This window comes from Microtus pennsylvanicus, chromosome X (genome assembly GCF_037038515.1).
Source record: "Microtus pennsylvanicus isolate mMicPen1 chromosome X, mMicPen1.hap1, whole genome shotgun sequence".
NCBI classification, from domain to species: domain Eukaryota; kingdom Metazoa; phylum Chordata; class Mammalia; order Rodentia; family Cricetidae; genus Microtus; species Microtus pennsylvanicus.
The window spans coordinates 22,431,167-22,452,050 of NC_134601.1; the positions used below are offsets into that span (position 1 = coordinate 22,431,167).

The following is a 20,884-nucleotide window of genomic DNA, read 5'->3' on the forward strand; positions in this document are numbered from 1 at the left end:
AGACAGAGAGAGAGAGAGAGAGAGAGAGAGAGAGAGAGAGAGAGAGAGAGGAGGGAGGGAGAGAGAGAGAGAGAGAGAGAGAGAGAGAGAGAGAGAGAGAGAGAGAAAGGACTGAGTCATGTGGGATTTTGAAATCTCAAACCCTTTCTTAATGACACACCTCTTTCAACAAGGCCACACCTCCTAATTCTTCCCTCCTTTCACAGAGTCCCCAGCCACACAATTCAGAGCTGCCTGCTGGAACTGGAATCTGGCCTCCTAGTTGAATTATATTTGCATAAGGTTTGACTTGTTTGTGCTTTCCTTTGTGGCAAAACAAACAAACAAATACTTTCTTTTCCTTAAGAATCTCCAGAAGAAGACATTTAAACAAAAATCTTAAGCCATGCATGGTGGTACAGGCCTGTAATCCAGGAGATAGAAGAAAAAAAGATCAGATGTTCAAAGCCAGCCTCGGTACATAGTGATTTTGTGGCCGGTTGAACTATAAGAGACCCTGTTTCAGAAAATAAACAACAAAACCAACCATACTAATAAATACCTTTATCATAATAATTTCCTAATACTCAGTAACCAGCCTGTGTTTAAAATTTCTCAAGTCTTTAAAGAATATTCTTGTTTATTTGATCAGGACCAAATAATATTAGCATGTAGTATTATTTATCTCTAGTAATCTAAATAGTTCATTTAACCTCATTTCCCCTGTGACATTTTGAATTTGTCTGATTATATTGTCAGGAAGTTTTTAATGTGTTTCTCTGACCCTCCATTTCCAGTAACACTGCTATTTATTGATTTATTGACTTTTCACATTATACAGTTACTCTGATATGAGATTAGCAATATGACTGTCGACTTCCATGTCAATAATCATTATCTTGAGAAATGGGATAAACATGGGTAATTTTTGGAAGAATAAATACATATAAGTATTTGCCTCTTGCCTTGATTTAATGTTAGTTCTTCCATGAACTGCCATAATTTTCAATAAACTAGATTTTATATAAAGCAATATTAGGGAGAATGTAGAAAACAAAAATCAGGGGTATGTGTCAGAATTAACCCCTTTGAATAAAGGAATGAAGATAGAATGACTGCTGTGCCTGTCTTCAACTGGATAAATAAAGGGGCTGTTTTCTAAAACAGAAGATGTGGAGTAGGCTCAGATTAGAGGTAGTGAATAAAAAAGGAAAGTAAAATCAGCTTTGAACATTGAGACAGGGGATATATTTATCAGTCAAGTGAAGGTATTTAGTATACGACTGGAGGTATGGATCTGAGCTTCAGAAGAGACAGATAGGCTGTAGACATGATTGTGATAAGCAAACAGGTAAGAGCTGAAGGCATGAGTATGAGTGATATTACCCAGGGGATGTGCACGAAATAAAGAAAAATACAAAAGCAAAACCCCAAGGAGTTTCATGCTGTGAGGAAGCAGAAGCAATCCATCATCACAGAGTGTGGTAAGTACCACTCAAAGACAAAATTAAGATACTCCAGTGACTCAAAATGGCATTGGTTAACTTGTGATCAGATACTGCATAAAGGGCTTTAGTTCTATTTGGGTATTAAGGAATGTATGGGAGGCTGTGAATGGAATTGGGGCAAGAAAACAGTCTTCTATTTTACAAGGAAGACAAAGAACTTCAAATGAGAAAATCCGCAAGCTCCTTCAGCCATGTATCCTACTGTTTGAGCAGTTTTCCTCAAAGTGTGGTCAACAGTTCACTGGCATGAGAGAATCACATAGGGCATTTATCAAAATGAATACTATGTATTAAATTTTGTACAAAGCAATCGAAGGTGTGACCTTGGAACAAGTAGCTAGAGTGAAACAGGCTTAAAGACTTTGGAATTGATGAGTTCAAAGAATTAGGACCTTAACTTAGCCAGCATTGCCAAGAAGATAGTTGGATTTGGAGAATGGATGTTTTGAAATAATATAATTGACCTGATATGTTTTTCTTTATTTAAGCTAGAAAATGAGCCAAATATGCCAAAGAAGAGTAGCTATCCTCTAAATCAGCCTCACATTACTCAGGAAATACACAAGGTCAACTTCATGAAAGAGAAATAAAAACTTGATTGGTTAACTGGGTGTGGTCATTAAAACAGTTATGACAAAAACAGTCATGAATTAGGCTGGCTTTTCTTTCTTTCCTTAGCTTGTTATATGACACTTTCTCAGCCTTTCCTTATGAACTGATCATACCTAAAATTACCAAGTGCTTGCTTTACAATCCATTAATAATGTTGGAGATATACATTTCCATGTTTTCTTAATTTTATCCTAAAAAAAATTTGTTTTCAATTTGCCTGTTACTTTCCAAAGACAGAGAAAAAAGATGGCATGGAGTTAGATGGAGGAAGAGGTGGAGAGTATTTGAGGAGAGATGGAGGAAGGGAAACAGATCAGAATATATTCTCTGAAAAAAATTATTTGCAATAAAAAGGGAAAAATTAAAATAAAAAAATCTACTGTTAAGAAAAAATGTTTAAAGAAATATGCATCACTATAAGTTTAGAAATGTGTCATTTGGCAGAACATCTTGAGCTAAGGAAGTCATGAATTAATGTTGTGTCTTTATGGCATCATAGAGCTTTGCTCTCACATTAAATTGATAGTATACATACATACACACACATATATATAATACATATATGTGTATGTATGTATGTATTCTACTGTGATGAGAATCTGTCTTCTGAGAAATCTGCTAATGTGCTTTCTTATTGTGTCAGAGAAGCTATCTATATGACCTTCCAGATTTAGGCACATCATGTTAAAAATATGCTATTGAATTTGCTAACCTTTTGGTTTCAGAATAAGTCAACGTTCTTAGTCACTCCCCGCAACTTCTGGAAAAAATATCTAACAACAATTATCCTCTTTGAAAGCAGTATTATACCTGGCTCTCTCCTGAGATACAATTAATTTAATTCTTACTTTAAAATAGAACATATAGAATGATAACATTTTGTTTTATCTTCACAGATATATCAATTTTGTTTATAAGTCATTGGTTTCTAAGATAAATTTACTGAACCACAGATCGTGCTATTAAGTTAGTAATGAATAAGAAGCAGATGGCATGGCCTCTATCAGACAGGTATTAGAAGGCTCTTTAGGATATGTAAGCGATATAAAGGGGAGGTAAGCTATCACTTATGTTTTAATACTTTTATTGGTTGATATAGGAGATAAGAAATTGTAGAAGATAGAGAGAATAAAAAGCAAGAAAGAATAGAAATAAGGAAAAAGGAAGTGAAAGAAGAAAAACAAGCAAAGAAAAAAGAAAAAAAGGAAGTAAGGAAGAGCTGTGAAACTCAAAGGAAAACCAGAGGATCATGAACTCTGAGATTATGTGCAAATTTCTACAGGGAAAGACAGTAAAGCAAAGAAACACTGGATCACTAGAAAGTTACATTTTTTAGAACATATACTAATATTCCTATAGGGCCATGACATTTATTTTTCATTAAAAAATCCAATAGTTATGAAAACCGCCTTGCAGTGATTTTATTAGTTTACCAACTATTGTATTTGTTATGGTTTTGGTCCCTGGTCCCTTTAAGAGACAAGCCACACCCATTCCCTCTCCATCTGCTGAGGCAGGCTGATCTTCAGCTTCTGGCCTGAGTTCGCTCTCTTTTCCATCTTCCTCTTGGAGAGGCAGCTTGCTTCTGCCTCTCTCCCCACTTCTCTGCTTCCCCCTTCTCTGTCTCTTTTTCCTCTTCTCTCTCTCTCTCTCTCTCTCTCTCTCTCTCTCTCTCTCTCTCTCTCCCTCCCTCCCTCCCTCCCTCCTTCCCTCTTTCTCTCTCTCTCTCTCTCTGCCCTCCCTTCCCCCCCATAACCACCTGAATAAATTTTCAACCTCACTCTGCAAGTCGTGTCTATCAATGTCTCTGTCTTCTGCACACCCGCCATGTGTCTCCCTGCCTGGGACCAGCCACTGCTCGGGGACCGGCAGCCATCTCTGCCTGGGACTGGCTGCTCCACATGGCCCGCTACCACCATTTGGGACCTATCACCATTTGGGACCTACAGCATTTCTGCTGCCTACTGCCACCGGGGATCTTGTAGCATTTTTTAAAAAAAATAAAGTATTAACAGCTAGCATCACCCAGAATGTTACCTGAAGTGGGTGGCTTAAACAACAGATAACTATTTTCTAACAATTCTGAGGGGTAAAAGTCCAAGGTCAAGCAGTTTGGCTTTTTTCTGAAGCCTGTGTTTTTGGTTCCCAGATAATTGTTTCCTTGTGTCTTCACAAAGTAGTTCTCTGTGTGTGTCCTAATTTTAAATTTTTCTCTTCATATAAGAACACAAGTCATATTTGATTTGAACTACTTATTTTAACTTAATTAATTACCTCTTAAAAGACCCTATCTTTGAATACTGTCATATTTTTAAATACTAAGTTTAATATTTTGGCAGAAACTATTTAATGCATAATACTCATTACATCAGATTTTCACATCCATTAACACAAAAATTCCATATATGCATATATAATAAATTTTTTAAATGTACTTATTTGTTTGTGTGTATTTACTTATTCTATGTGCACATGCATACACCATGGTATAAGTGAGGAATTGAGAGGACAACTATTTCAAGTCAGTCTTGACCTTCTACCTATTGAAGATGGGTTTCTTATTTCTGCTAAACTATATACTTCAAGACAGTTGACCCATTACCTTTGAACCAATTTCCCTGCCTTTTCTACCCATTTCACCTTAGGAGTGTTGGGCTTACAGACGTACACAAACAAATTTGGATCGTTGTGAGTCTGGGTATTAAGTTGCGTAGTCAGGCTTATACAGTTATTGCTTTTATTCTATGATCCCCCTCGGGGGATAAAATCAGTTTATGAGTTACCATTTTATAGGTCTTATACAGCTGTATCTGGTGAGGTATGCCTTTAATCACTGCACTTAGGAAGCAGAGGCAGGGAGATATCTGTGAATACATGGCCAGCCAGAGCTTCATAAAAAGACTTCATAAAAAGTCTCTCAATAAATAAATAAATAAAAATAAAAAATATAAACCTGCCCTTTAAAGTAAAGGTCTTAACCCCCACCATCCATTGACCTCTGCAACCTGCAAGTCCCACTCCACCCCCCAAACCCTTGAAACCCTTCACTTCCACAAACCATTCCCAAAGGTATCAGCTGCCCCCAAGGCACAGGTTCCACCTGCACTGATTAGATAAAGTGGTGAGTGACTGGTCTCCTTCCTGGATGATCCTGCTCTCTAGGCCCTAGGCAGTCAGGCACATCCTGTTGCCTCCCCCTCCCACTGCAGCCCCAGCAGCTGGTCAGATGCTAAGACTCCTCTGGGCAGACAGCTCCACCACCACCACCACTTCACCCCATCACAAATTGTTCCAGCAAGACTGGCAAGGCACCAAAATACCTTGTTGTATAAGCCTCTGGATATGAGGTCTGATTCATTCTCTATCTTCTTGGTTCATTGGGTATTGACGTACTCCTATGGGGGAGGTATCAGTCTTTAGTCCCACTACTACTGGGGGAATTCTCACTGCCATTCCCATACCCCTAGTGTCTGCCCAAGCCTTAGGAAATGTCACTAACCAGTCCTTCATGTCCAGCTAGTCCGGATTTATCCCATGCTTTTTCAGACCCAGGCCAGCTGGCCTTGGTGAGTTCCCGATAGAACATCCCCATTGTCTCAGTGTGTGGGTGCACCCCTCGTGGTCCTGAAGTCCTTGCTCGTGCTCCGTCTCCTTCTGCTCCTGATTTGGACCTTGAGATAGAGGACAATGAGAAATACTGAGAACTCAGGAACAATCGCAGTGGGTTTTTGATCCTACTGCACGTACTGGCTTTGGGGGAGCCTAGGCAGTTTGGATGCCCACCTTAGGAGACCTGGATAGAGGTGGGCGGTCCTTGGGCTTCCCACAGGTCAGGGAACCCTGATTGCTCTTCGAGCAGATGAGGGAGGGGGACTTGATCGGGGGAGGGGGAGGGAAATGGGAGGCGGTTGCGGGGAGGAGGCAGAAATCCTAAATAAATAAATAAATAAATAAATAAATAAATAAATTAAAAGAAACCATTCCTTCATGTCAGGGGTCTTTGCCTGACTCGAGAGCTCATGTAGTTGATGCACTTCTTTGAGTCTTAGGGCCAATATCATGGAGGTGGGAGTCTCCTCCAGCCTGGTTCAAGTAAACCTGATCTGGGCCTTCAACTATGTTAATATGTCTCTTCCTAATAAAGGCATGGGATACTCAGGAATAATAATGAAGGAATGAGTCACTTTTACTCTCCCCAAATCTACAGTTCGTAAGATGGTCCACAAATATTGTTTCTGTCTAGTTGCTCCAGTTACTATAGTCTTTGTATTCTTTAGCATGCAGACTTCGTGTGCCTGTTGCAGCCTGAGAACCAACCTTTGGCTCCTCCTAAAATCTATCCTGAGATTGAGGAGCCACATGAATGGCCAAGCCCTCCACAACCCCCTATCTGTTGCCTGATCCTGGTGCTAGCGGTCGGGGGGGGGGGGTGCTGGGACAGGCAGATCAGGTTTACTAGAACCAGGCTGGAGGAGACTCCCTCCATGATTTTGGCCAGTCTTGCTGGAACACTCAATTGTTGCCCGTCAAAAAGCCTGGCACTAACAACTACAGACCAGAACAAGACCTAAGGGAAATTAACAAGAGGGTCTAGGACATTCACCTGACTGTGCCCAACCCATACAACCTTCTCAGCTTACTCCCACCAGACAGGAAATAGTACACTGTTCTAGATCTAAAAGATACTTTCTTTTGCCTGAGATTACATTATTCCAGCCAACCTATTTTTGTTTTTCAATGGAGAGACCCAGACACTGGACTGGTAGGTCAATTGACCTGGACCAGACTACCCCAAGGGTTCAAAAATTCTCTCACTCCTTTTGATAAGGACCTGGCCACCTTCAGAGCTGAAAACCCACAAAGAACCTTGCTCCAATATGTTGATGATTTGCTTTTGGCAGCAACTACTGAACTTGAATGAAGACAAGGAACTGAAAAATTACTAACAGAATTAGGTGAGTTCGGATACTGAGCCTCAGCTAAAAAGGCTCAGCTGTGTCAGATGGAGGTTACTTATTTGGGATACACCCTCCGAGATGGGAAGCGATAGCTAACTGAAGCCAGGAAAAAGACTGTAACTCAGATCCTCACCCCAACTAAACCAAGGCAAGTAAGAGAATACTTGGGCACTGCTGGCTTCTGAAGGCTATGGATACCCAGGTTTGTGACGCTAGATGCCTCATTGTACCCCCTAACCAAAGAAGGGGGCTGTTTGTGTGGACCCCAGATAACCAGAAAGCCTTTGAAGAAATTAAAAGGGCCATATTGATGGCCCCAGCCTTATCCTTGCCTGACCTAACCAAACCTTTTGCTCTCTATGTGGATGAGAAAGCAGGGGTTGCCAGGGGAATCTTTACTCAAACTTTGGGACCTTGGAAGAAACCAGTAGCTTACCTATCCTGTTGCCAGCAGATGGCCTTCTTGTCTGAAAGCTATTGCTGCCGTAGCTCTGGTCATGAAAGATGCTGATAAGCTCACTCTGGGACAACAGACAACTGTAGTGGCACCCCATGCTCTAGAAAGCATTACCCAACAGGCCCTTGACCGATGGATGACCAACACTCATATGACACATTATCAAAGCCTTTTGTTGACTGAACGAGTGACCTTCATTCCCCCTGCTGTTCTCAATCCCATTATCCTACTGCCCAAGACGGATGACTCCTCACCTACCCATCACTGTGCTGACATTCTGGCAGAAGAAGCTGGTACCCGAAATGATCTGAAGGATCAGCCTTGGCCTGGGAGTTTGAGCTGGTATACGGACAGCAGCTTCGCGGTTGAAGATAAGCAGAAGGCAGGGGCAGCAGTGGTGGATGGGAAGCAAGTAATCTGGGCCAGTAGCCTACCTGAAGGGACGTCGGCCCAGAAAGAGGAACTTGTTGCTTTGATACAAGCTCTATAGATGGCAGAGGAGAAGTCGATCAACATCTACACTGGCAGCAGGTATGCTTTTGCCACTGCCCATATACACAGAGCAATATAAATGGGACTGTTAACATCTGCAGGAAAAGACATAAAAAATAAAGAAAAAATTTTGAGCCTCTTCGATGCCATACATTTGCCAAAGAAGGTAGCCATCATACATTGTTCAGGACACCAAAAAGCTCGAGATGCTGTGGCTAAAGGAAATCAGATGGCAGACCTAACCGCTAAACAGGTGGCTCAAGGAGCAATGATCCTGGCACTCAAAGAGCCTAAAGATCTTCATGATATCACTAAAACCAACTTTAGACATACACCAGAGGACTATCAAGTTATGGGCAAATTAGGACTGGCAGAAGAAGGAGTCAAAAGCTGCAAAGCCTGTGCTATGACTAATGCAGGACACTCCATATATACTCCTTGGAAGAGGCTCAGGGGCAACCGGCCTGGGGCCTACTGGGAGGTAGATTTTACAGAAATTAAGCCAGCCAGATATGGTAACAAGTACTTATTAGTTTTTATAGACACTTTTTCAAACTGGGTAGAAGCTTTTCCTGCCAGGACTGAGATGGCCAATGTGGTGGCTAGGAAGATCATAGAAGAAATCTTTCCAAGGTTTGGGATAAACTAGGTAATTGGGTCTGATAATGGACCTGCCTTTGTTGCACGGGTAAGTTAGGGACTGGCCACCCAACTGGGGATCAATTGGAGATTACATTGTACTTACCGACCCCAGAGCTCAGGTCAGGTAGAAAGGATGAATAGAACCCTAAAAAGAGATCATGATAAAATTATCCCTAGAGATCGGCGGGAATGACTGGACAGCCTTCCTTCCCTTTGCCCTGCTCTGGGTTCGGAACAATCCAGGGCGATTTAAACTCACCCCTTATGAGATCCTATGTGGGGGACCGCCACTGCTAACTGAGTAGGGTGGAGTGCATAATCCTGATGCTATTCTTTCTAGACTTTTATTTGCCCACCTAAAGGCCCTTGAAGTGGTGAGACACCAGATTTGGGAGCAACTGAAAGAAGTATATAAGACTGAAAACTCACATGTGTGGCATCAGTTCCAAGTAGCAGACACCATTTTTGTTAACCGGCATCGAGTTGGGAATCTTGGGCCTCGCTGAAAAGGGCCACACTTGGTACTCTTGACGAATTGCAGTATCTGGGGCTTTTAACAACACACCCAGTCAGGATGCTTGTATTTCGGGGACTAATCATAAGCTGACTCTTACTGAGGTTATAGGTGTAGGGACATGCCTGGGAAATCCACTGGCTGCCTACAAACATTTATGTAATGAGACCCTTAAGAGATACCAGGTACTTGGTTCCTGGTTTAGATAAATGGTGGGCTTGTAGTACAATTCTGACAACTTGCATGTCTACATCATTTTTTAATTAATTAATTTAGTTATTTATTTATTATGTATATACCTGTGTGTATACCTGCAGGCCAGAAGAGGGCACCAGACCCCATTATAGATGGTTGTGAGCCATGATGTAGTTGCTGGGAATTGAACTCAGGACGTTTGGAAGAGCAGGCAATGCTCTTAACCTCTGAGCCATCTTTCCAGCCCTCGACATCGGTTTTTAATGACACAAAAGATTACTGTGTGAGTGTACAACTGGTACCTAGGGTCTTATATCATCCAGCTAACACGCTTGAAGATGAGTTTGACAAGCACCCAACTCACTTTGACGAGAACTTATTTCTCTGACACTAGCAGTAATCCTGGGCCTCAGGGTAGCTTCTGGTATTGGGATAGGTACTGCTGCCCTAATACAGGCCCCTCAGTATTTTAATGAATTAAGAATAGCCATGGATGAAGATTTGAGGGCTCTAAAACAATTTATTTCCAAACTCAAAGAGTCATTGACCTCCCTCTCAGAAGTGGTCTTACAGAGTAGAAGGGGATTAGATTTGTTATTCTTAAAAAATGGAAGATTTTATGCTGCTCTCAGAGAAGAATGTTGTTTCTATGTGGACCATTCAGGAGTAATTAAAGACTCCATAAGTAAACTTAGAGAAAGGTTAGACAAAAGACAAAGAGGCGGAGTAGCGTATCAGGGATAGTTTGAGAGCTGGTTTAATATATCTCCTTGGATGACAACTCTGATATCTTCCCTTATGGACCATTCCTAATTTTGCTTCTGCTACTGATTATAGGTCCATGTATATTAAATAAACTAATTACCTTCATTAGAGAAGAATAAGTACTGTTCAGATTTTGATGTTATGCCACAAATATAGTTCTTTACAAGGTCAAGAAGATATTAAAATCTAGTTCTATGATTAGAACTAGGTACTAGAAGAAGTGGGGAGATGAAATACCCAGATAAATCCAGACCCCTCTAGCAGAAAGAATAGAGCCAAAAATCTAGCAGGGAGAGAAGAACCAAAAATCTCGGTTAGCCAGTTCAGTGACTCTGTTCCTGGAACTAGCTGACCATAAAGTTAGGTTTTAATCTTGAGAATAATCTTGAGAAAGTGATTATCACTGGTATTTTTGGAGTTTTCCAATGACAGCCTCCCTACCCCGTTTGGGTTGTGGTTTCTTCCCCTAAATACCCCCTCTCCCAACTACTCAGGATCGAAATCCTCTACCCCTGCTTTGGATATGAGTCTTGGCCCCAGTGAGCTGGTTCCTGTCAATAAACCTTATATGATTGCAGCAAGGATGGTCTCTTGTGGGGGGGGGGGCGGTCTTGTTATCCTGAGACTTGAGTGAAAGTTTCCCCACTCCAGGGGTCTTTCACTACTGCCTATGTTTTCCCAGGTACTTGTATAGGACCTATGACTAGACTGACATGTAAATGCATCTGTTTTCTTTGGAGAGTTTTGAGATGAAAAAGAATAGAAATAGCAAAAATAAGCAAGTATAATAAAATGTATTAAATAACACTAAAGGAATAAATACAGTTCTGAAGACCAAATTCAGCTAGACCCCTGGCAAGCTGACAAAGGTGAAGAAATATATTAATTACAGAATACTGTTGTGCTGGGTCATTTTGTTTTATCAACTTTAATCAGAATCACCTGGAAAGAGGGACTCTCAATTGAGGAATAGCTTCTATCAGATTGTCCTGTGAGCAAATCTGTGGGTACATTTCCTCATTAATGATTGATATGGGAGGGCCCAGCCCACAGGAACTTTGTCACTCCAAGCAAGTGACCCTGGCTTTCTTAAGAAAACAGACTGAAAAAAACCATGGGGAACAAGGCAGTAAGCAGCACCCCTCCATGGGCTCTGCACTAGCTCCTGCCTTAGGTTCTTGCCTTGAGTTCCATTCTCAATTCCTTCAGTAATGGACTATAAAGAAAGTGTAAGCTCAAATACACCCTTTTCTCCCCAGGTTGCTTTCTGTGGGTGTTTTATAACAGCAGGAAAGTAAACAACTACAGCTAATTATTGACCTAATTCACACCACTACATGAAGTATCAGATCATTATCTATTTGTAATATGTAATTTATTTACTCTTTTAGCTTTTATTCTGAAATTTGAAAACCCACTTACCATAGATATTGAATAAAATACATTATAAAATACTGTGTCCCTATTTATCAAAGTCTATAGAAATATATTAACTTTAGCATGAAAGATGGTCATGACTTTGTGTAATATGTTGCACAAATTAAATTAACCCTAATAGTATACTAGAAGTAAGCTATCATTATCCCAGTGATATATGTAGGACTCTGTGTGTGTGTGTGTGTGTGTGTGTGTTCAACAGAGAGAGAGAGAGAGAGAGAGAGAGAGAGAGAGAGAGAGAGAGAGAGAGAGAGAGAGAGAGGACTCTGAATTCCAAGGACTGCTCAAAAAGCTATATATGGGTTGTTTGCCAAGAACTAGACCAAATTCATAGTAATATGCAACAACCAAACAACCATAGGAAAAAATGTGGTGAGTTAACACAATTCATTTTCAAGCTCTATGTCATTTAGATAGCATTGTCTGTCTTTAAAGTTTATCTTGAGATTATGATGCACTTCAGCTTAGTTATTCTTTATAAAGTCACCATTTTTCCTGATCCCTGAGAATAAACATATCATAAATACTTACATACACCAATGATTCTTAACTCTAGGTTTCTTTTCTCTTTGGTCCTTCAAAGATGTTCATAGAAGTAGAAAGAGTTATTTGATCACTGCAAATGCCATCATGAAAAGATGAAAGAATTTTTTGATGTTGCAGATTCAAAATAGTGGTCTATGTATTATTACAAATAAGAACAAATATGACATAATGAATGCTAACAACTTAAGGACAAAGTTGTTAAGGGCTAAAGCTCTTAGATCATAAGCTGTAGATGACAGTCAGATAGATAGATACTTAGATAGTTAGATATAAAGAAGATTTATTAGAATGGTCCAGCTAATCCAACAAAGGCTGTCTCTCACCAGAAATTCCTAGAAACAAATAGTTATTTAGTCCACGAAACTAGATATCTCAGGTTGCCTTTAGGATGCATCTGAATCTCAAAGAAGTAGGTTTTGACATTAGTGAAGTGAGAACAAGGGTCAGCAGGCAAAGAGCAAAAACTTCTTTTTTTCCTTGTCCTTTATATAAGCTCCCAAAAGAATGTGTGGCCCACATTAAAAGTGCACCTTCCCACCTCAAGTGATATGGATTTAAGGTGGGTCTTCTTATTCCAAATGATCCACCTAACTAAAAATCCCTCACATGTGTGCCTAGCAGCTTGGGTTTTTAGTTAATTTCAGATGCTGACAGTGAAGGATAGCCATCACACCTATGTAATACAGATATTACACAAGACTTCTGAATTAATTAATTAATAATATGCAGTAAGGTCTGTAGGAAAAACTATTTTGTAGCTATTAATACATTCTTTTAAAATTGTGATATAATTAATATACCATAACTCTTTTAAAAATGTGTATATCCAAACCCAGGAAGAAGGCTCACAGTTATAGGTGCTTGCCACTAGGCCTGAAAACCTAAATTTGATCCCCAGAATCCATGTGATGGAAATATAGAACCGGTTCCTGGAAGTTGTCTTAAGATCGCCACACATGTCCCCCACCAACACAAATATATAACTAGATAAATCTGTATATCCATAAATGTGTATTTTGAGTATATTCACAATGTTGTAAAACCATCACCACTATAAAATGCCAGTATATATTACATTAAACAAAAAGCTTCTTTTGAGTAGTATCTATCCAAATCCTTTGCTTTTTTTTTTACACAGGATTATCTTATTTTTATTGTTAAGTTGTATATTGTTTATGTATATAGTCTAGATACTAGACTCTTGTTACATGTGTAGTTTTTATATAATTTTTATATATTTTTCTTTCTTCTTCTTCAAAATCTCATCAAGATTGAACTTGAATTTGAGATCTTCTGACCTCAACCTCCTGAGTGCTGGTTTACCATACATGTGCTGTCATAAGCAGCTTCCTTTTTACTTTTTAATGTTTTTTTTTCTGAAGCAAAAAAGTGTTTAATTTTGGAAAAGTTGAGTTCATCTACTTATTTTTCAACATTGTCTTTTGATGTTATATATGAAAAACCAATGTCAAGAACATTATATATAAGCCAGGCATGGTGGCACATACATTTAATCTTAGCACCCTGGAGGCAGAGGTAGGCTGATCTCTTCGAATTTGAGGCCATAGCAAATTTCAGGACAGTCAAAGTTACATAGAGAAACCCTGTCTCACACATACAAACAAGGATTTTAAATCTATATTTGTGTTCTATATGTGTTATACATTAGATTTTAATTTGATTTTGATTCATTTTGAGTTACTTTTTGTATATGGTATAAAATATATATGAGTCTATCTATATTCTGTCGTGTGTATATATAATTGTCTTGATCACTAAAACTTTGTATTAAATGTTGAAATCAAGAAATTGCCAAATTCTAACCCTTTTCTACCTATTGCTACTCAGTACTATGAATTGTCATTCTAGCTTATACTACCCAGCATCAGAAAAGGAAATAAAAAATAACCAGGTTGCAAAGGAAAAAAAATTGTCTTTTTTTCTTGTAGGACACATAATTTTGTATATGGATAATTTAAAAGCATCTACAAAGAAACTACTAGACTTCAAAAGAAGGTTTAGCCAAGGTGCAAGGATCAAAAATCAATTTATTTCAAAAAATGGAATGTAGTTCTATAGTCTAGCAATGAAAAATTGAATACTTTTTTTTCAACTTTTATTGATTTTTTGTGGATTTTCCAGCATGCATTCCGATACCAGTTATCTTCTCATCCTTTTGCATCCACCCTCTGCCCTTAAACCTCCCCATCAAAATAAAAGAAAAAGCAAAAACAAAACGAAGAAACAAAAGAAAAAAAGGAAAAGAATGTTTTAATGGAAGCTGTAGCATGGCCCATTGAGTTACATAGTTTACCCTTTAGTCCATTTATCTTTACTTGTAAGTGTTCGTTGCCATGAGTGGCTTGAGTGGAAGACTCTGTTTTCTACTATGCCACCAATAATGTGCTCTCACTGGAGCTCTGTATGGATATCCTGCTGTTGTCCTATGTTGCAGAGATCCTGTTGTTTGGGGTCTGTAGGTTCATGCCCTTTACAACTATGAACAGTTAGTTCATAGATGAAGTGGATGTTGGGGTGGGCCAACTTAAAGCCCTTGTTCTTGCCCTGAGTAGTAGCTGGGTTGGTCAGCCTGCCAGCTTTCCCTCATTGTCACTACCCAGGCGAGCTCTCCAGCACAGCCTTGGCTAGCTCTCCCAAGGCAGCCTGCAGCAAGGAGAGGTGCCAATTTTGCTCTCAAGGCCTCAGGTCTTGGTCTCCCACACTCACACTCCCAGAAGCAGCTTTACTGTTCGCCCAGGCGAGGTACAGTGTTCCCTCTCCCTATCACTGCAAGGGACATACAGGGGCAGGAACCAACTCGCCTGCTATCATATCCTCAGGGTTGGCTCATCTTCATCCCTAACAACAGGGTCAGCTCTAGTATGCTGCCCAGGCACAGTGCAGGATGCACTTTCCTGTGTGATGTAGCTGGTGAGGGGCAGGGCTAGTATGCTGTGAGTTAATCGTATGTACCCTGTCACTTGTGTTTTAAACACTGATTGGCCACAACGCTGAGATTAAATTTCATGCTCTAAAGAACCTCAGCCAACACTAGTTCTCTCACTTTCCTGATCCTGGGGCCACCTCTCTTGCCTGCTGTAGGTGGTCAGTATGGCCCTGGCAGCAGCATGGGCTTTGGGCCCCAACATGGTCTCAGGTGGCTGACCAGACCCTGATCATCCACGTGGCCCTATGTGGTAAGTGGAACCACAGACACTAACTCAGACCCTGGTTGCTATAAGACTAGAGATCTAGACATGACCCAGATGACACCATAGCCCTGATGACAGTGTAGGCCTTTCATTTCAGCATTGCCTTGGTGGCAGCATGGCTCACAGACACCCCCATGGCCATAGGTTGGAGCCCAGACTCCAGGCATCTGTGTGGTCTTTTGTGGCAACATGGGCCAGAGACAACAATACAAACTCCAGCTGTGCTAGAACCACGTACACAGAGATGGTCCTAGGCATCAGAACAGGTCAGGATGTCACCATGACCCTAGGTGGCAGCACAGGCCACTCAGATCTGCATAGCCCTCATGGAAGTGTGGCCCCTGAACACCAATATGGTTCCTGGTTGTTACTCCTGGCATCAGCACGGCCTTTGATGGTCTCAGGAGCTATGGACATCAACACAGATCCTGCAACAGGACCATGGACCCAAACATGGCCCTCAGCAGCAGCTTTCATCCAGATGATACCATGGCAGCTTGGCCTCAGCGGTGGCACAGCCCTTGAATACAAACATAATCATAGGTTTTGGTCTAGATACTGAGCATCCATGTGGCCTTTGGTGACAACAGGGGCCATGGATATTAACACAGACCCCAACCATGGTAGGACTAAAGACCTAGACTTGGTCCTCAGCACCAGGATGTCACCATGGCCCCCGGGTGGCATCCCAGACACACTGCATGCTTCTTCACATCCCTCAGTGGCAACAGGAGCCACAGGCATCAACATAGTCCTACTCAGCTGTTTCAGGACCTCAGACCAAGATCTAGCACTTGGCAATAGCCTAGGCCCAGACATCACCTTGCACTCCGGTGGCTAAAAGGCCATTCATGTCGACCTATTCTTCACCACTCTCACCTCTTCAGATCTGCCTCTCTTCCAGACCCATGGACCTTCTGCCCCCTCCCTCTCTTCCATTTCCCCACCCTATACTCTCTTACCGTAATGTTGTACTCACTCACCATAATGGTGCCCAACCACTCAAAGCCAGGGATCTTGGTTGCATCACAGGTGGTGCTTGGTTGAGCTTTGCCCACCCCTACCTGTCCCAACAGCAAGGCATGGTATGGAGCTGTTGCTTTTTTTCTCTCAAATGCCCAGGCCTAGCAATCTTGGCAGGCACTTGGTGTGATGGCACCTGCCTCTGGTGCCAGGCAGGCTCCTGGCTGATTTCTATTGTGATGTCTGGGCCTGGGCTGCTGCCAAGGGTCATGTCTGGGCTCTGCTGCAACCATGGTCTGTGTTGATGTCCATGGCTTCTGTTACCACCAAAGGCAGAGAGGATAGGCTGTACAGGGTTGGCCCCACACCTCACTGACTGCAACATTAGGGAGAACTGACCCTGCCCCTCACTGGCTGCAGCACATGACACCTCACCTGGACAGCATGATAGAGCTGACGTTGTTGGCAGGGGCACAGGTGAACACCGAGGGCATGAGATTGGGAGAACTGGTCCTGCCCTACTCATCTGTCATGTGATGGCATAGGCAAGAGAAAGATGCCCTCCCACCTTATTCTTTGAGACCCATGCCAGACGGGAAAGCTAATCCAACCCCTCACCAGCTGAAGCACTAGGGAGAGCAAGCCCTGTACCTGCCTGGGAAGCACAGTGGAGCTGACCCTGTAGACACGGGTGTGAGTGAGCTGGCCCTGAGAATGCAAGCTTGGGAGATTTGAAACCACTCTTCACCTGCCATATGGTGGCATGGGCAAGGGAAAGATGCCCCCCCCTCTTATTACCTGTGACAGGTGGGAGAGCTTTCCCTGAGATCACTAGCCTCTCATTGGCTGCAGCTCTCAGCAGTGTGGCCCCTGCACCATTCTGAGGCCCCTGCACCAGGCCCTGAGGTCATGAGAACTGGTGTGCTGGTCTGGCACCTAACTGGCTGCAGCACTCAGGAAAGAAGGCCCTGCACCTCAACTAGGCAATACAGTAGATCTGACAATGCTGGTGGGGACATTGGTGAGCAGCAGAATGTGAGCTTGAGAGATCTGACCCTGCCACTTTTCTGCTATATGGTGGCATGGGCGGGAAAGAGAAGACACCCCTACCCCCCTCCTTTCGTTGCCTGTAGCAGGTGGGAGAGCTGTCCCTGAGGTCACCAGCTGGTCCTGCCTCTCACCAACTGCAGCACTCAGCAGAATGGCCCCTTCACCTCTTCTGGGCAACACAGTAGAACTGGCCCTGATGGTGCTAGATGTGGGTGAACTGGCCCTGAGGGTGTGAAAGAAGAACTGGCCTCACACCTTGCTGCTTACTGCATGGAATGAGTTAGCCAGGGCGTGCTGGAGAGCTCACCATGTTGTTGGGGATGAGAGAGAGCTGGCAGGTTGACCAACCCAGAAACCACCCAGGGCTAGGGCTGTGAGCTGGCCCATCCCAACATCCACACCATCTATGTATGATGTATTGGAGCACATGAAAAGACCGGTCCTGCACACTCAAAGGCGCTGGATCTCCATGACACAGGAATACAGGATATCTCAGAGGAGTCCCAGTGAGGCCCCAGTATTGATTCTGTAGCAGAAACCAGAGTCCTTGAACCAGACCAATGACTCATTGCAATGAACACTTGCAAGTAACGATATTTGGACCAAAGGGTATACAGAGTAACTCAATGAGTTACACTACAGCTTTCATAAAGAGATTTTTTTTTCTTTTCTATAAAATTTTATTTTGTTTTGTCGTGGGCGGTTACAAGGCCAGAGGACAGATGCCAAGGGACAAGGAGATGAGAAGGGTTGAAATGCATGATGTGAAATCCATAAAGAATCAATAAAAAGTTGAATTAAAAAACCAAAACAATGACATTGTGAAATTTGAAGGCAAATAGATGGGACTAGAAAAAAATCATCATGAGTAAGGTAACCCAGACCCAGAAAGACAAAGTGTGTACTTATTTATAAGTGGATTTTCACTATAAAGGATTACCATGCTATAGCCACGGAACCCGAGAAGCTAAGTAACAAGGAGGGCTCAAGGGGGCAGGGTTTGGAGCTCCCAGGGAAGGGGAAACAGAATAGATTTTGCAGGTGGCCTGAGGGCAAATGATTGATAAAGAGAATGGGAGGATTTAGGTGGGGAGGTGGACAGCAAGAACACTGAAAGAAAGGGGAAGGGTCATTTCAGGGTGAGGCAGAAACCTAGTGCAATGAAAACTCCCAGGAATCTACAAGAGTGACTCCAGCAAAGACTCCTAATGACAGCAAATAATGTAGCCTGAACTGGCAATCTTCTGTGACCAGGCAAGACTTTCAGTGGAAGCGGGAATTGGGACACCAACCCAGCCATAAAACCTTCCACCTACAGTCTAGGGTAAGGAGGACACAGAGATTGTAGAGTGGCCAATCAGTGGCTGATCTAGCTTGAGATTCATATCAGCAGAGTGAGCCCACCTCTGACACTTCCTGGAGAACCAGGACCCAGAGAGTATATAACCCAGAAGCCTAAGATAAAGCTAAATATGATTGTAGAAAAAAATACATCAGTGTAATGATGACTAATGATATTCTGCTATATTCATAGATTTGTGCCTAGTCCAATTGTCATCAGAAAGATTTCATCCAGCAACTGATAGAAATAGATGCAGAGACCCATAGTCAAACATTAGGTGGTGCTCAGGAAATCCTGTTGAAGAGAGGAAAGAAGGATTGTAGGAGCCAGAGAGTCAAGGGCATCGCAAGAAAACCCACAGAATCAACCAACCTGACTTATAGGCGCTCACAGAGGTTGAGTCAACAACCAGGGAGCCCAAATAAGAATGACTTAGGCCCTTTGATATAAGTGACAATGGTATAGCTTGATATTCAGGGGGACAGGTACTCTCTCTGACTCTTTTGGTGACTTTTGGGACCCTATTCCTCATATTGGGTTGCCTTGTCCAGCCCTAACACAAGGGGAAATGCTTACACTTACTGTGACCTGATGTGTCATGATTTGTTGATATCCATGGGAGGTCTGCCCTTTTCTGAACAGGAATAGAGGAGGAGTAGATTGGGAGATGGGAAAGGAGGGGAAGTGGGAGAAGGGGATACTGTGATTGGGATGTAAAATAAATAAGTAAATATTAAAAAAATACTCACACACTAAAAGAAAAGAGATCTTGTCAAGCATTACTGAAAGATGGCATAACAGATAAAAATAAATAAATAACTTTTTCATAAATTGAAGAATAAATTTTTTAACATTGCCAATTCTTCCCAAATTGTTTCATAGATACACAAGCAGGCTTTCTGATGTTAAAACTATTTCAAACTACAGCAATAAAAAAAAACAGTATAGAACAGAAATTAAGATATATAGATAAATAGATGAAAGTAACATAATTGAGTCTAGAAATAAATCTATGTATATATATATGCACTTGTATTTTACAAAAATGTGAGGTAGGAAGCAACTGAAAAGCTGGAGCGATGATAGATATTTTAGTAAGTCATGGTGATACCATTGGATGTCTATATGCAAAAGCAGAAACATTTCACTCCATACCTTATAAAATTTAACACAAAGGTATAGTTAGACCTCTACTTGCCAAAGTGTAGAGAATAATAGACTGTGGAATGCTTAGCCATAAACGGAACATATTTACTATATCCCCTCCTCCCAAGGCTTGTGGAAGAGGAGATGGAAAGAATGTAAAAGCCAGAAGTGGTGAATGAATATAAGGCTCAAAGTCCTCTGAACACAACAGGGCAGCTTCACAGTGGTTATGACAGCACACACACGATCTATGCAAGCCCAATTTAGACCAAATTCCAGCATGGAAAGGGAAGCTGGGCATGAAGCCCCACCCTTAGCCAAAGAGCTTTTGGCAACTGTTAGCTGCTGAGAGATAGTTTTTCTCTAAGAGTGTAGTGCCTAGAAAGTGGACCATGCTCAAATGGAAGGCCACACATTCAAGAATATTTGCACAGCACAAACTGTAACTATTGGGGAAAATTTAAAAAAAAAGAACACAAATTTAGATGGCTAGGACAAGGGGATGGATCGGTAAGAGCTGGGGAAGGCAGGGTGAATATGATCAAAACATGTAGAAAGTTCTCATAAAACTAACAAATCTATGTTTTAAAAACCACAATAGATGTAAATATAACATCAACAATCATTTTGCATGTGAGGGCTAGGAATATAGAGCAGTGGGTAGAGAGCTTACCTAACCTGCACAGCCCTCTGGGATCAAAATAAGATATTTAGGAGAAAAAACGGAAGTAATTTATTAGTTTGAGCTAGAGTAATTAGTTGTTTTTTCTTTCTAGATAACAAACTCAAAATATAGTCCCTAACATGAACATTGGTAAATTAGGCCTCATCAGAATTAACACCCTATTCTTTGTAAAAGGTACAAGTAAAAAGTAATGGAATTAGACAGGCCATAGACTGGTAGAAAATAAAAGATGTGTATGAAAACTATCAAAAGAATCTAAAAATTTAATAATGAGAAATATGACGATCCCAAATTAAAATGCTCAAATATTTTAACAAACACCTCACAAAATTAGTAGGGATAGCAAGTAAATAACTAAATAAAATTTCAGAATCAATACAC

General features: G+C 41.5%; 1 pseudogene; it reads left to right on the forward strand.

The window, feature by feature from the left end:
- LOC142840272 (uncharacterized) overlaps positions 1 to 17,565 on the forward strand; it is a 77,186-nt pseudogene extending 59,621 nt beyond the window's left edge.
- The last annotated feature ends 3,319 nt before the right edge of the window (positions 17,566 to 20,884 follow it).